Below are 16,606 nucleotides of genomic sequence, written 5' to 3'. Positions count from 1 at the left end.
GCATGTGTGTTTTTTTTTTTGGTTTTTTTTGCTGTAAATGTATTTTCCACATCGATGATATGTTATGTTTTTGACACGTAATAATATATAAAATAGAAATAAAGTGAAAGATGCCCAAAAGAGATCGGTGACGGAGGCGAGGCGCGCCATGGGGAAGTCATGCGGCGCCGTGCTGACGCCGAGCCGGCGTCTTCCCCAGCATGCACGTGCACGAGTGAAGATGGCGGGAAGGGCGGCGCGGCGGATGTGGAGACGCAGAGAGGAGAGATCGCGACGCTCCGTGAAGAGCCGCCGTGCGCAGAGCGGACACCTGTGTGAGACGCGCTGGAAACACTGAGGGGCTTCTTCAGAGTCTCACAGTCAGACAGAGCCGCGTGACGTGGGGTCAGTGACACTCGCACTCGCATATCATAATCATCATCATCCTCATCATTATTATTATTATTACAGATCACACACACACACACACACACCGGTGAGAGCGTCGCTCCCGTCGCCGCCGCAGTGTCAACAGTACAAGCGCGCTCGTGTTCAGATCAATGACCAGCTGACGCTTATCCGCGTGAGTGTCGTGTTCTCGGTCAGGGGTGAGTGACGTCACTTCCGGTCTCCCGCAGGGTACCTGGTGGACAGTCGCTGGTTCAAGCAATGGAAGAAAGTACGTGGGCTTCGACAGCTGGGACAAATACCAGATGGGCGAGCAGCACGTGTACCCCGGACCGTGGACAAATCGGGCCTGATCACAGGTGGTGTGTGTGTGTGTGTGTGTGTTTGTGTGTGAGAGGACACCTGTGTGTGACACATGTGTGTGTGAGAGCCCCACCACCTGTGTGTGTGTGTGTGTGTGTGTGGTGTGTGTGTGTGTGAGAGACACCTGGTGTGTGTGTGTGTGTGAGAGACAACCTGTGTGTGGGTGTCCGTGTGTGTGTGTGTGTGTGTGTGTGAGAGACCCACCTGTGTGTGTGTGTTGTGTGTGTGTGTGTGTGTGTGTGTGTGTGAGAAGAGAGACACCGTGTGTGTGTGTGGTGTGTGGATCTACACTGTGTGTGTGTGTGTTGTTTTGTGTGTGTGTGGTGTGAGAGAGACACTGGTGTGTGTGGTGTGTGTGACGTGAGAGTGAGGAGAGAGGACCACCGTGTGTGTTGTGGTGTGTGTCTGTGTGTGTGTGTGAGAGAGAATCTGTGTGTGAGAGTGTGTGTGTGTGTGTGTAGAGTAAGAGTGACACCCGTGTGTGTGTGTGTGAGAGCACGGCGCGACACCTGTGTGTGTGTGTGTGTGTGTGTGTGTGTGTGTGTGTAGAGAGAGACACACCGTGTGTGTGTGTGTGAGAGAGAGACACCTGTGTGTTTTTTGAGAGAGAAGAGAGAGTGTGGGTGTGAGAGAGAGACACCTGTGTGTGTGTGTGTGTGTGTGTGTGTGTGTGTGTGTGTGAGAGAAAGAGACACCCGTGTGTGTGTGTGTGTGTGTGTAGATGTGTTAAGTGTGTGGTGTGGTGTGTGAGAGAGAGACCACCTGTGGTGTGTGTGTGTGTGTGTGTGTGTGTGTTGTGTGAGAGAGAGACACCCGTGTGTGTGTGTGTGTGTGTGTGAGAGAGAGACACCCGTGTGTGTGTGTGTGTGTGTGTGAGAGAGAGAGACACGAACGCAATGGCGGCACCGTTGTTGCCATGGAAAATAAGGTGAATAGAAAGTGTACTTTTCAGAATCTAGTTCAACTATAGGGCACAAACACAAATAGTTATCCGTGTGTGTGTGTGTGTGGTGTGTGTGAGAGAGACACCTGTGTGTGTGTGTGTGGTGTGTTGTGTGTGTGAGAGGAGACACCCGTGTGTGGTGTGTGATGGAGAAGAGAGACCCTGTGTGGGTGTGGTGTGTGTGTGTGTGTGTGTGTGTGTGAGGAGGAAGAGACACCCGTGTGTGTGTGTGTGTGTGTGTGTGTGGTGTGTGTTGTGTGGCGTGGGTGTGTGAGAGAGAGAGACACCTGTGGTGTGTGTGTGGTGCGAGAGACACCTGTGTGTGTGTGTGTGGTGTGTGTGTGTGTGAGAGATACACCCGTGTGTGTGTGTGTGTGAGAGAGAGACACAGAGTGTGTGTGTGTGTGCGTGTGTGTGTGTGTGTGAGAGACACCCGTGTGGTGTGTGTGAGAGAGATACCTGTGTGTGTGTGTGTGTGTGTGTGTGAGAGAGACACCTGTGTGTGTGTGTGTGTGTGTGTGTGTGTGAGAGAGAGACACCAGTGTTTGTGTGTGTGAGAGAGAGACACCTGTGTGTGTGTGTGTGTGTGTGTGTGTGTGAGAGAGAGAGACACCCGTGTGTGTGTGTGTGTGTGTGTGTGAGAGAGACACCTGTGTGTGTGTGTGTGTGTGTGTGTGTGAGAGAGAGACACCCGTGTGTGTGTGTGTGAGAGAGAGAGCATACATGTGTGTGTGTGTGTGTGTGAGTGTGTGTGTTGTGTGTGTGTGTGTGAGAGAGAGACACCCGTGTGTGTGTGTGTGTGTGTGTGTGAGGGCTCCAACTAACTTGTTTTCACTAGAGAGACACAGTGGCCCCAACTGAAAATTTAGGGGCGCACACCGTAAATCAACATGCTAACCAAATCTACTAATTTTCCACTGTATTACTATAAATTACTTTAATAATAGATGCAGAAATTACAAGGGTCTGTTTCAAATTCAAGTGTCACATTTTTATTCTGCACTTTTGAAGAAGATGCAACAACAAGGGTAAACTGACAGCACCATCGCTGTCATGACAGTACAAATAGTAAACAAAATACCATACATTCAGAATAAAAAAAAGTGCTTAGTAACAAAGTGCTTAGTAACCTTTCGGTCATTTCACAGTTACAAACAATACTTAAATGTATGTAAACATTAGGGGCACTGGCCAATAACATTCCACTAGAATATGTAGGCCTAAACAACTTGAGCCTTTACTTACATCCCCCTAGAGCAGATCCTCCTGTGTTCCACTAGGAGGCTAAGAAGGCCATTGTGCGCATGCTGTATCGTTGTGGTATGTTTCGTTAAGTTTTAAGCCATTCTTCCTTTGAAGGTTGAGCTGGCTTTTGTATTTTGGTGACGGTGTAGTTCCTCTTTAGCCACGAAGTAGGCCGTCGTTAAATTTCAACATCATCTCTGCCTCATCTGCGCTCTGATTTACAGTCATTTTGTTTTTCTAAAAATAATCGGTCAGTGGCGCGTCTCTTTTTGATTTATAAACAGTCACGGAACACTCGATGCTTTAGGCTGAGATTTTTGTTTAATCAGTGTATTGTGTTTAAACTGCTTACTGTCATTACTATCGGCAAACTTTGTGTTTTTTGAAGTTCTGGAGTAGCTGCTGTAGTGTTCGCAACTCATATAGTTTGACTGCTTATAGCACCTCAGCCAGCTGAATTCTTTCAGCCAGTCCTCTCGAAAATGGTGAGTGTTTACGCGCGCCGCAGTCGATTATCTCTAGGGCCCCTCCCCCTCCACACATTTTAGCCACTTACAGTGGCCATTCCCTATTCTTCTCACACGCATTGCCGCCTCACAGACAGGCATCACTCAATGAGACGCGAGTGTGTTGCTCGCGTCTCATGAGTCTATGTGTGCGAGTGCGTGCGTGTGCGATCGCGTCTCATTGATTATTTCATTGATCATTGACGTGCCCCTTCCACGTTTAATGTATAAAAAAATACGGATGGTGGGGGAGGCAAATTTACTGGTCGCACATGTGCGACTGGATGTAAAATTCAGTCACACACTCTCAAATTTTGGTCGCAGTCTGGAGCCCTGTGTGTGAGACACCTGTGAGTGTGTGACACCTGTGTGTGTGTGTGACACCTGTGTGTGTGTGTGTGACCTGTGTGTGTGTGTGTGTGTGAGAGAGACACCTGTGTGTGTGTGTGTGTGAGAGAGAGAGAGAGAGAGAGAGACCTGTGTGTGTGACACCTGTGTGTGTGTGTGTGTGTGACACCTGTGTGTGTGTGTGTGTGTGTGTGTGTGTGTGTGTGTGCAGACGGGGACGTGCTGGGTCTCAAGCAGCACCTGATCGATGAGCTGGACTACATCCTGCTGCCGGCGGACGGCTGGAACAAGCTGCTGAGCTGGTACGGTCTGAGCCCGGGACAGGAGCCCATCGCCCGCAAGGTGCTGCAGCTGAACACACACACACACTACACACTACACACACACCCGACACACCATACACACACACACACACCACACACACACACTACACACTACACACACACCACACACACACTACACACTACACACACACACCCGACACACCATACACACACACACACACACACACACACACTACACACTACACACACACCACACACACACTACACACTACACACACACCCGACACACCATACACACACACACACACACAGGTGTCTCACACCCACACACACACACACACACACACACACACAGGTGTCACGCCCACACACACACACACAACACACACACACACACACACAGGTGTCTCTCACACACACACACACACACACACACACAGGTGTCTCACACACACACACACACACACACACACACACACAGGTGTCACACACACAAAACCACACACCACACACACACAACACACCACACACACAGGTGTCTCACACACACACACACACACACACACACAGGTGTCACACACACACACACAGGTGTCTCACACACACACACACACACACACAGGTGTCACACCCACACACACACACACACACAGGTGTCTCACCACACACACACACACACACAGGTGTCTCACACACACACACAGGTGTCTCACACACACACACACACAGGTGTCTCACACACAACACACACACACACACAGGTGTCTCACACACACACACACACACACACACACAGGTGTCAACACCCACACACACACAGGTGTCACACACACACACACACACACAGGTGTCTCACACACACACACACACACACACACACACAACACACACACAGGTGTCTCTCACACACACACACACACACACACACACACACACACCCACACAGGTGTCACACCACACACACACACACACACACACACACACACACACACACACACACACACCCACACACACACAGGTGTCTCACACACACACACACACACACAGGTGTCTCACACACCACACACACACACACACACACACACACAGGTGTTCTCACACACCACACACACACACAGGTGTCTCACACACACCACACCACACACACACACACACAACACCACAGGTGTTCACACACACACACACACACCACACACACACACACCACACACAGTGTGTCACACACACACACACACACACACAGGTGTCACCCACCCACACACACACACACACACAGGTGTCTCACACACACACACACACACACAGGTGTCTCACACACACACACACACACACACACACAACACACACAGGTGTCTCACCCACCACACACACACAGGTGTCTCACACACACACACACACACACACACACACAACACCACAGGTGTCCTCACACACACACACAGGTGTCCCAAAACCACACCCCACACACACACACACACACACAACACACAAGGTGTCTCTCACACACACACACACACACACACACACCAGGTGTCCACAAACCACACACACCACACACACACACAGGTGTCTCTCACACACACACACAAACACACACACACACACACACACACACAGGTGTCACACCCACACACACACACACACACAGGTGTCTCTCACACACACACACACACACACACACACACACACACACACACACACACACAGGGGTCTGACACACACACACACAGGTGTCACCCACCCACACACACACACACACACACACACACACAAGTGTCTCTCACACACACACACACACACACACACACAGGTGTCTCACACACACACACAGGTGTCACACCCACCCACACACACACCCACACACACAGGTGTCACACACACACACAGACCCCACACACACAACAGTTGTCACACCCACACCCCACACACACACACACCCAGGTGTCTCTCACAACCCACACACACACCACACACACCACACACACACCACAACACACACAGGTTGTCACACCCACACACACACACACACAAACACAGGTGTCTCTCTACCCCACCCAACACACACACACACACACACACACACACACACACACACACACATCAGATGAGAAAACACACACCCACACAACACAGTGGTCCACACCCACACACCACACAGCACACACACACACACACAAGTGTCTCTCACACACACACACACAACCACACAACACACCAGGTGTCACACCAACACCCACACACACACACACACACCAGGTGTCTCTCACACACACACACACACACACACACACACACACAGGTGTCACACCCACACACCCACACACACAGGTGTCTCACACACACACAACACCAACACACACACACACACACACACACAGGTGTCACACACACACACACACACCACACACACACACAGGTGTCACACACACACACACACACACAGGTGTCACACACCCACACACACACACACACACACAGGTGTCTCACACACACACACACACACACAGGTGTCTCACACACACACACACACACACACACACACACAACACAACACACAGGTGTCTCCACACACACCACACACCACACACACCACAGGTTGTCTCACACACACACACAGGTGTCACACACACACACACACAGGTGTCACACCCACACACCACACAACACACACACACACCACACACCCACACACACAGGGTGTCTCACACACACACACACACACACACACACCACACACAGGTGTCCACACACACACACACAGGTGTCACACCCACACACCCACACCACACACACAGGGTGTCTCTCACACACACACACACACAACACACACACACACACACACACACACACACACACACAACAGGTGTCACACCCACACACACACACACACACACAGGTATGTCTCTCACACACACACACACACACCACACCACACACACCACAACACACACACAGGTGTCTCACACACACACACAGGTGTCACACCCACACACACACACACACACACACACACAGGTGTCACACCCACACACACACACACACACACAGGTGTCACACCCACACACACACACACACACACACACAGGTGTCTCTCACACACACCCACACACACACCACACCACACACACACACACACAGGTGTCACACCCACACACCCACACACACAGGTGTCTCACACACACACACACACACACACACACACACACACACACACACAGGTGTCACACACACACCACACACCACACACACACACCACAACACAGGTGTCACACACACACACACACACACACACACAGGTGTCACACACACACACACACACACACACACCACACAGGGTTCTCACCACACACACACACACACAGGTGTCACACACACACACAACACACACCCCACACACACACACACACACAGGTATCTCACACACACACACAGGTGTCACACCCACACACACACACACAGGTGTCTCACACACACACACAGGTGTCACACCCACACACACACACACAGGTGTCACACCCACACACACACACACACACACACACACACACACACACACCACACAGGTGTCTCACACACACACACACACACACACACACACACCACACCACACAGGTGTCTCACACACACACACAGGTGTCACACCCACCCACACACACACACACAGGTGTCTCACACACACACACAAAACCACCACACACACACACACACACACACACACACACACACACACAGGTGTCTCACACACACACACACACACACACACACACACACAGGTGTCACACACACACACAGGTGTCTCACACACACACACAGGTGTCTCACACACACACACAGGTGTCACACACACACACAGGTGTCTCTCACACACACACACACACACACACACACACACAGGGTGTCTCACACACCCACACACACACACACACACAGGTGTCACACACACACACTTTCTACTGCGCTGTTTGCTCTTGAACAAGCCTGCGGTAAATTAAACATAACAAATAAAAGTAAATACAGACATAATGCAAGGTAAACTTCATATTTCTGAAGATGTCATGCTGTCAGAGGCTGAGAGGTCACGAGTGCATTGATTAAACATGAGCAAAACGCCTCATTGCTGTTCTGATATGAATCTATCTTTTTTGAAGGGAACCGACTGTCTTCAGAAAGGTTTCGATGTCATTATCATAAAGCAGCTCCTGATTTGCTCTGTTTACAGCTGTTACGGGGAAACCGCTCCTAAAGCGCCTCCTGCTGGCAGAGAGTGAACCTGCATGTACAGTCAGCTCCTCTGCTGTTTATCTATAGCCTGTATCCCCCCCGCCCCGCCGAGGGGAAGAGTGTGAGACTGGGGGAAATTATACCATCGAATTTAAATCAAAACCGCTCATGCTACATCTATTAGTATCGTGGTTAAAACACGGCGGCTGTCTCTAATTTCATACATATATAAAACAACTTCAGTGTTTAAAGGTGCAAAGTAACTTACAAAACATTCAATTAATCACAATCCTTTGTAACAATTATTTAACGAACAGTGTGCATAAAAAATGAATTGTCAACCAAATGTCATCCCTAGTAGTTTTGTAAGAAAGTACAGTTTGTAGAGTAGTGTGTAATACTGACTGCTGTGGCTCAGATCCGCAGGCTCTCTCTGTCTCAGTCTCTCTCTCTGTCTCTCTCTCTCTCTCTCTCTCTCTCTCTCTGTGTGTCTCTCTCTCTCTCTCTCCCCCCCCCCCCCCCCCCCCTCATGTATGTGCGTGGTGTCGGGTGGCGATGAGGCTATTTCTGTGCGCGCCGGAGCTCTGGTGACTCGACTCGAGCACCAGCAGCAGCATGCAGGAGGTCGGCCTGTTCTCTCTTCTGGGCTTTGGGGCAGAGTTTGGCGGGTGGTGTTGTGAGACGGCCGGCCGCGGTCAGAGCGGTCAGAGAGCGCAGGGCTGGGAGTGTGAGAGCGGAGCAGGCGGGCGTTCGGGCTCCTCACACTCAGATAGTGTGGCTCTGCGCGCCGCTGTCGCTGGAGAGGGCCGCGTGCGCGCGTGTAATAAATAGTCAGGCATTCTTCAGCTGTTGCGCTCTGCTGCTAAAATAAGCGTCTCTCTGGTTCGCTGTGTCAACCCACTGTTCAGTTCTGACTGTGTGTGTGTTGATCCTCAGGTGGTGGAGCAGGGCATGTTCGTCAAACACTGTAAGGTGGAAGTCTACCTCACCGAGCTCAGCTGTGTGAAGACAGCAACATGGAGAACGTGGTGACGCGCCGCTTCAGCAAAGCAGACACCATAGGTACAGCTCCACACTCCGCTCACGTCTGAGAGAAACCGCTTCATGTGTAGCTGTACGTCTTCTGCGACTGAAGCGTATACTCAGAAGAGTCAGAGCTCAGAAACTATGATCGTGTGCAAAGCTCTAGTGAAGTGCTTGTGTTGAAAAAGGTTCTTTGAAACTGCATTAGCGAGGCTGTATTTTTGTGTAGATCTGTGGTTGTTTTGTGTTTATTAGTAAGCTAGTAATCAGAACATGTGTGGTGACAGACAGCATCGAGCAGGAGATGCGGAAGCTGTTCAGCATCCCGGACGAGAAGGAGACGCGGCTGTGGAACAGGTACATGAGCAACACCTTTGAGCCGCTGAACAAGCCGGACAGCACCATCCAGGACGACGGAGATCTATCAGGGACAGGTGAGAGGGACACCTGTACATCACTGCTGGTCTGAGTGAAGAACAGCTGGTGACGAGGCTTGCCTTCAGAAGGGCACTTTCTAATAATATCACACATCTGTTTCTCAGAAATACACATTTGACTGTAAAGCACTGAGCTTGAGTTGGGAAGCATACTTATTTTAACACCAGTAACGTGCAAAATGTTCATTTGTATATAATGATACACATAATATATTCTACTCTTATTAAATGATCCGTTAGTGTTGTGTGGTATTATACAGAGCTGACTGATAACTTCAGTGATTATAAAAGCAGCACTCTTGATGTGTGCCAGATGGAAGAAAAGCTTGTTTTCAAGACAATTTTCTTATTCATGAACAAAAAAGGTTTTTAAAAATTTTTTTTTTTTTTTTTTTTTGATGACTTTACAATTTTATCATTTCAAAATATAAAGCAAAAAGAAGACAAGAATTAGAGCCCTGCGTTTCAGGCCGGGCCCGACGGGCCCCAACTTTTTTGGGCCTATTTTAGGCTTCTCCTTATTTTTATATTTTAGACATCCATCAATTATGCGTCAGGAAAACCAGACGCCGGTAACTGTAACCATGGTGTTGTGGTAGAAACAGTCGAATGTTGTTACATCATTCATTTCAGGGGTTTGTACAAACTTTGAGAGAGAAATTCAAACACTTTCAGTGACTTTCAAGCATTTCACACAACTGTTTTCCAGCACTTTAAAGCTCTAAAATGACCCAGTTTGAATGTTATTTTTTAAAAATGGGATGAACAAAATATACTTTGTGGTAAACAAACAATTATGTAAAATTTAAAAAAAATACATCATCACTTAAATTATAAATAGAGAAGCAGCAGAGGAGCACTTCATGTATGCTTTTTCTCTATATTTTGAAATTATAAAATCACTATTATAAAATTATCAAATCATCAGATTTTGTCAGAATTTTTTACACTTTTTTTGTGTATGAATTAAGAAAAGTCACAGTGCCTTGAAAAAACAAACTTTTCCTCAATTTGCTATCTAACTCACACATACTCACTGAAACTTGGTCAGTTCCATATGCCCTAGAAGTAGGCATGGGCCGATTACCGGTTTCAAAGTATTTGAAAATGTCCTTGGTTTCAAAAGCACTAATATTTTCATGATAGCGTTCCTGCGGTATGTGCCTGTTACTCCATGTCTCCTCAGCTGACTGAAAGAGCAGGAATCCCCTCTAGAGAGACATACAGGCTGACCCTCCTCCTCCTCTCTGCTGGTGTGAGCGAGCGGTCAGTCACGTGTGTGTGGGATGACCCGGGTACACTTCACATTCAGTCGCTCCGTTCAGTCTCGCGCACAGCCGCGTCCGCACAGCTTTCAAAAGTATACTCAACCGTAGATGAGCGCGGACGGATGAGCTCGACACATGCGCAGTACCACGAGGTGCACGGCTGTCCGCGAGCCCTCTTGATGACGAAAATAACGTAATGTCGACGGTGCACGGACGGCCGGAATATACTCTGGACTTTCCGCAATCGGCAACCAGCCATTTTTTAGCCTCATTGCAACTCTCTATTCTGGACTTGCACAAACTGCTGTCATGTGCAATGCAGTCATTTTCCAAAAATGTAATTTATTTGAAAATATGACAGTCCCTGTTTAACGGCCGTTAACACAGACCAGAGACCGCTGAAGATGGGACACACAGAGAAAATACTGCAAGCAGGCAGATCACTCACGGTCATGATGCACTAACTACTGGAAGAAAATCCTCAATACTGATTTGGGGGTTTATAAGAATGTGTTCCTGATGCGATCTGACTGGGCGGTCTTAAAAGTTTTACGTGGTAGTATTTTCACAAAGCTTTACAGAACATTCTGTTTTTTGCTTTAAAATTGGTTATTATTAAAAATCAAATTATGTTTAGGATTACTAGTTAGATAAATAACGGTAGGAAATGATATAAATATATGTATATGAATTATTATGATTAAAATTAAACAACTGGTAATTACAGCATTTCGGTTAAATAAAGATTCAGGCACCTTGTTTTTTTTTCTTTTTTAGAACACAATCAAAGAAAAATAAATTCCTTCTACTGGTTGCTAATATTCTGTACTGTTTTGCTCTCAAAAACAAAATATTTGGGTCCAGCGGGAAAATTAAAGAAAAAAAATCATCTTGCCTGTGTCATTTAAAAAACAACACATTGCAGCTTTGTAACAACAATACGGTGAAACCGTTGGTTAGTTTGTGCTTAAGGTTATCATACCGGCAAAATCTCAGAGACCAGCCCATGCCTATCCTAATAATACTAATGGTACATTTTAAAAAAAAAAATAAGAGTGGAATATATAAATTAATTTGGACATGAAACATAAGACAAACTGAAAAAACCTGGGAAATCCAAGTAGAAAGGGTTCTGAGAATGTTCACCATTCGGATTTATTTTATTGTTTTACAGCTGTTTGGTGTTTTCTTTGAGTATCCTGCAAGAACTTTTATTGGCGTTGATATTTAACAGATGTAATTTTTTTGGTCAATCAAAAATGTTTATGACAGTGTCACAATTGTAACTTTAAACTGTGAAACCTTTTAAAAGCAGGTGTCTAAAATATATATTTCTGGTCTTTTGTTATAAATTACATTTGATACATTTACATTAGCAATAAAGGATCCTGCAGGCACTTTAATTTTCGCTCCTTTACGCATACTGCACAAAAAGTGGTTCAATAACGTTTGAATGTTAGCAGGACGTGATATATTGCAAATGCAGATCCCACTGTTTTTCTGGTTAAACAATTTTTATTTCATTTATTATTTTTTGCTAAGGTGTTCATAATGGTTGGTGTGTTTCTTAATGATAATCTTTCTTAAAAATATAGCCTATTCATAAAAGAATAGATATCCCAATAGATTCCCTTGCTTACAGTTTCGCAATATATCATAATCGCAACCCCTTTATCGTGATACGAATCGTCTCGCCCTATTCTCGCCGATACACACCCTAGTATCCACTGAAAAAGAAATGCAAGTGATCGCGCTGGCGCCCTCCTTGTCCTGCAAAGCGTCCTCCTCACACACTCTTGGATATAGTGCCCATTTATCTAGGTGTAAACGTTTTACACCTTGTTATATTGCTTTGAACTGTTTTATAATCTACAGAGTATTGTAGGGCAAGTCGTGATGATGTGGGAAGGCTACATTGGATCAAACATAGGCTATGGGTGGTCCTAACGCTGGCAGCTTAGTCCCGTTACTTTCAAAAACGAAAACTTAAATTTAAAACTAACAAAAAAATGCTCAAAGTGTTTCTAAATTCACCTTATAAAAAAAGAAACTAAATGATCACTTTGCTATTACATACAACACTGAACTATTTTTAATATCTGAAACGGTAGGAATAGGCTGGGGGTGAAAAGAAACGGAGCTCTGCCCGGTGAGTCATATACGCGGTCGGACACGGTCCGGTCGTGGCCCCTTTTAATCTGATGCATGACTAATAAACCAATACGTGCTCCTCTGCTGCCATCCTACTGGTTATACTGATACTTTAGTGGTCTTTTTTTTTATTTTACATAAGTGAGTCCCACAGAGTAAGTAAAATCCCATTTAAAAAATACCATTGAAACTTGGGATTCTTGTTAGAGGTTTAAAGTGCTTGACACAGTTGTTGTTCGAAGCTTGAAATGTCACTGAAAGTGTTTTGAATTTCGGCTCTCAAAGGTTGTACAAACCCTGAAATGAAAATGAATGTACCATGCATTCGACTGTTTTTCGGTCCCAACACCGTTGTTACAGTTAGCGTTACTGTTAACCGTTTTGTTGCGTCAAGGCTGTGTGAACACTGTTTTATAATAATCCAGCGGCTTCCTCTCTGGATGCTCTCAGCGCTGTGCTGTACAGCGTCCACCAGATCCAACACTGGGTCCCTGACATCAGTAACCAGTTTTCTGGCACCGAGGCTTGGTGAACGGTTCCTGCTATGCTGCGCAGCTCATACGACTATGTGCGTTTTTCAATCATTACGCTTTGTTTCCGTTTGCCGTCTCATGGTTTCTCCTGTGGCCGCTTCTATAGGAAGTTGGGAGCGTGGTGGGGGTCGCACCAGTGCTACCGCTTTAAGACTTGGTCACAGCCAACAACAGAAAAAATGGTCTCAGTCTGGAGCCCTGTGCTTGGGAGGAAGTATATTTTGCAAGGTCAGCTTTAAATCGAGTTCGCGGTATTTCAGTGTCAACCCCATCACAGATATGATAGAATGCTGTTATGTAGAAGGTCTTAAACAGTAATTTATAACGATTGGTGTGGGTAAAAGCTAAAAGTTTTTTCTTTTTTTCTTTCTCCTGGTTTTCCTCTGTCCTGCAGGTTCTAGTGATCGAACAGAAAAATGAAGACGGGCACGTGGCCTCAGCGGCTCTTCAGCACTCAAGTGAGTCCAGTTGCCGCACTGTATCATCACATCATTGCTTTCAAGAGCAGATGCTTTCAACACGTGCTTGTCTGCCCCTCTGGATCTCCTGAGCTCTCCACGAGAGTCCGTCCTCTGTAACTCACGCTCTTCTTGTCTTTTGAAGGTCATCTGGTGTCTTCCACTCTCTCTGCTTTACCAAAGAATCTGCCCTTCAATCTCTCACAAACAATCATACAGCAGTCTTTCAGCGGCCCGCAAGTAGCCTGCAGGGGCGGGGCCGGGAGGGGGCTTTGAGAGGGGGTCCCCGGGAGATGGGCCGAGTGAGGTGGGTGGGGCCAGTGGAGGGCTGGTGCACTAATTGGAGGACCCAGGGAGTGGTGTTTTGGATGGGCGTGCATAGGAGGGGCAGGTGAGTGGGAGTGGCCAGGGAGGGGCAGGTTAGTGTGGGCGGACCATGGAGGGTTGTGTGGTGGATGGGTGGGGGCTAATGAAACACTCCCCGTGGTCACGTTTTTTTTGGTCAGATTAGTTTTTCCTTCGCCCACTATCGCTTCAGTTTATGTGATCTCGTAGCTGCAGTGCTTGTGGGATGGAGGGCTGGCCCTGTACATAATCACTTAGCATGATTTTAGCTTCAGTTTTGGCTCTGTTGCCAAACACAGAGAGCTGCCGACTTAATGTTGAGCGCTCATATGTTCAGAGTTCGTCCATCTTTATTCATTTTGTTGAAATGAAATCTGCTTATTAAAAAAATAGACATCAGCTCAGTTGCCAGCATAGCAAGCAGCTGAAACCAAAATGAGCCTTACAGAGCATTTCAGATCGCTCACTGACAGTGCTGTGGAAAACTAAGTGCCCCCCTGAACAGATTCTGGAGGTTTATTTGGACAGTGTCGACGAAGGTGATGTAATATAATATTGAAAATTTGATTTGGTTGAAACTCAGAAATTTTTGTTCTCTTTTATGGATAAAATAGGTGCACTCCTACGTCTGGTAGGCCTCCTCTGTGATTGGTGCACTGGTTTTTGACTGTGAATGTGATGTGTTTGTGTGGTGACACTGCTCAGTTCTTCTGAGTCATATTGGTTAGTGAAGAGCAGGCTGTGGTTAACTCTGTTTGCTCTTCTGCATGTTCTGGGCTGTCGCTGCATTGCTCTGATCATCTGCTCTCGCTGCTGCTGCTGCTGCTGCTGTGACTGTCGCTGTCAAACGTTTGTCCGTCCGTCCGCAGCAGCATGAAGAGCTCCAGCTACAGCCTGCCGTCCTACCCGCCCTACAGCAGCTACGAGTCCTCGGATCCGGGCCGGCGCGCCGAGAGAGCCGGCCTCTGCGGCCTGTCCAACCTGGGGAACACCTGCTTCATGAACTCAGCCACACAGGTGACGCTCGCTGAGCTTCTCCACAGTATCAGGCTGTGCTTCTGTGTGTCCCGCGGCCCGGCCTGAGCTCAGTGTGTGTGTGTGTTGCAGTGTCTGAGCAACATCCCTCCTCTGACCGAGTACTTCCTGAAGGACAAGTACCAGGACGAGCTGAACCAGGACAATCCTCTGGGCATGAAGGGCGAGATCGCCAAGGCCTACGCCGAGCTCATCAAGCAGCTGTGGTCTGGGAAATGCAGCTACGTCACGCCGCGCCCCTTCAAGGTAGAGATGCCATCAGGAGCTGATGTGCCTGTGTTTGCTGAGATATATTTTTCATAGATTGTGATGTGAATGTGTAATTCATGTTTCATCACTGGCCCGCTGAACGTTTGTGCGGCGTGTTTTAGACGCAGGTGGGCCGGTTCGCGCCTCAGTTCTCGGGCTATCAGCAGCAGGACTCTCACGAGCTGCTGGCCTTCCTGCTGGACGGACTCCATGAAGACCTGAACCGCATCCGCAAGAAGCCCTACATCCAGCTGAAGGACGCCGACGGCCGGCCCGACAAGGTGCTGCATCACACACATGCGTTCAGACTTCGACACCCGATGACTGTCCCTTCATCAAGTAGATTCAGACATGAGGACATCATCAAGAATAAACGGTATTTTTACTGAGCAGTTTTCATCACGGAAATATGTCCGTGAATAGAACATCTCATTCATTCATATCATCCTGTGTACTACTAAAAAACAAAAAACCACCAAATCCAAAACAATCTTCATTGTCAAAACTCTAAAAATTACAACTTAAAAAAACTAAAACCATTTCAAACAGCAGTTTTCAAGTCCAGCTGTTGAAATGCGTTTTAAAAACTAAAATCATTTCAAACAGCATTTCAGTTAAGTACAAGATACTTTTAGTTGTCCAGTCTCAGAGACGGTTAATCATACATAGAGTGAAACTGTACTAAAACATGCACTTTTTCTCTATATTTAATGTTAAGCTAATAGTTTGATGCTGCAAAACCTCATGTTTCCTCATGTGCAGATTTTTGTTTGTGTGTGTGTGTGTTGTTGTGTGGGAATGATCTCCAGA

General features: G+C 47.2%; 1 pseudogene; it reads left to right on the top strand.

Moving 5' to 3' along the window:
* The window catches only part of LOC122142789, a 71,840-nt pseudogene that overhangs the window by 50,360 nt on the left and 4,874 nt on the right, over positions 1–16,606 (top strand).

The sequence above is a fragment of the Cyprinus carpio genome, unplaced genomic scaffold (genome assembly GCF_018340385.1).
Source record: "Cyprinus carpio isolate SPL01 unplaced genomic scaffold, ASM1834038v1 S000000168, whole genome shotgun sequence".
Taxonomy (NCBI): domain Eukaryota; kingdom Metazoa; phylum Chordata; class Actinopteri; order Cypriniformes; family Cyprinidae; genus Cyprinus; species Cyprinus carpio.
The sequence above is the reverse complement of the archived record's forward strand: the minus strand, read 5'-3'. Positions and strand labels throughout refer to the sequence as shown.